This window comes from Anneissia japonica, unplaced genomic scaffold, assembly GCF_011630105.1.
Source record: "Anneissia japonica isolate Jap-2015-1 unplaced genomic scaffold, ASM1163010v1 scaffold64433_len11366_cov135, whole genome shotgun sequence".
Lineage (NCBI taxonomy): Eukaryota > Metazoa > Echinodermata > Crinoidea > Comatulida > Comatulidae > Anneissia > Anneissia japonica.
In genome coordinates this window covers 9106-10954 of record NW_022695272.1, presented here as the reverse complement: position 1 = coordinate 10954, position 1849 = coordinate 9106, and positions in this window count along the sequence as shown.

Below are 1849 nucleotides of genomic sequence, written 5' to 3'. Positions count from 1 at the left end.
GCTCGTTCGACGGGTGTCTCAGAGGAATATCCGTCAACTCCAACGTTCCCGTTCTGAGGTCGGTCGGCCGATGCTCCGACGACGGCAGAGAGACCTTCGCTGTTTCGAACGCGCAGTCCGAGTTTCGACGACAGACGAGCATCGCTTTCGAGCTGAAATTGGAGAACGAAGAGAACTGCACCGTTCTGCGCAACGCAAGAGACGGGGATTTCGTGCACGTCGACGTGGAAGATCTCGAGGTGGTCGCCAGATTTCGAGTGGGAGACGAAGAGTGGTCGGAGAGGTGTCCCGGGAAACTCGCAATTGGTAGCTGGCACAGCGTCGCGGTCTATAGGGTAGGACGGTCGATACTGGTACGGTTGGACGGAGTCGTCGGAGAAGAGATTCGAAATTTAGGCAAAGTGTCAGAAGCAGATATAACGGGAAACTTCTTTTTGGGTGCGTTCGTCGGATGTATAGGCAATCTGACCGTAAACTCGGAAAGCATATACACCGTGGGTTGTCGAAGCCATACGACTGCGAAACCCGCCGAGATCCCGAACCGCGACGACGAGAATCCGCAGGTGTCTACATTCGACGACGACGACGACGACGACGGCAGCGTCGGCATTGACGACGACGGCGAAAGACAGCTGGCTTTAGGCGCTCGAATCACCTCGCGGACATTCGGTGCTTACAAGTTCGAAAACTCGACGCACGGTCAGTTTCGCGTGCCCGACGACGTCCTAAACGACGACCGTAACGAGATGATTGTCTCTTTCGACATTTTCCTGCGGGAAGAACACGAAGTCGCCGGCGTACTGTACAGCGTCGGATTTCCCGACTCCGTTGACGTCGAAATCGTCAAAGGATATCTGAACGTGAGATTCGAAGTGGGAGATTGGTACATAGAGACGATGAACCTGCGAAAATTACAGGTCCGCAGATGGTACGGAATATCGGTTCGAAGGTCGGGAAACCGCGTGCACGTCGAAGTGGACGGAGAGAACGAGCAAGCATCTCGTCATTACCACGACGACGAAATGCTACGACAAATGAACCACAATCTTACCGGAATTTTTCAAGTCGGTTCCTTTTACGGAAAGGATCAGTCGTTCGTAGGGTGTCTCGGGAATCTGAAGTTCAACTCGTTTCCTGTAAACATTCCTTCTATGCAACGGTGCGATACGCCTCCGTCCACGTCGGTACCTACCTGTCAAGAGACAGACTAAGGATGTTCGACAACTCGAGCGAAACGATCGAGATACCTGCTTCCTCGGGAGGTTCTGCGAAGATCTCGTTCGGGTTGAAATTGGAAAGCTGGAACACGGGTAACGTGGTGCGTGCCCAAGGACTCGGTCGTGATTACGCAGACGTGAGCGTACGCCGCGGTCGGATCGTGGCTCTGCTGAACTTCGACGGCGGGTTCGCGGCGGCGACGAGCGAAGAGGAACTGCAACTCGGAATCTGGCACGACGTCGACGTCCGATGGTACGGTTCGGCGTTGCACGTCGACGTGAACGGAACCGAGGGGCTCGTCAGCCGTATTCCGTGAGGGGGATTCGTCGCGCCGACGGGTACCCTGTTGCTTGGAGCGTCGAACGCTCCGTCTTTCGTCGGTCGATTGAGAGACCCTACCGTCAACGGAATAGCGATAGTGCCTTCCTCGGCGAAACCCTGCCGATCTGTCGTTATTCGATCCTGTTTTCCTGCGAAAAAAAAGGTCCGGACGTACAGATTCGTAAAAGATACCAAATTCAATTTCAACGTACCACCGTTTCACACCTCCCGAGATCTAAAAATCTAGTTCGCGTTGAAACTAGACAAAACCGGAACCAGCCACGTTCTGAACGCGAACGGGCAGCAGAGC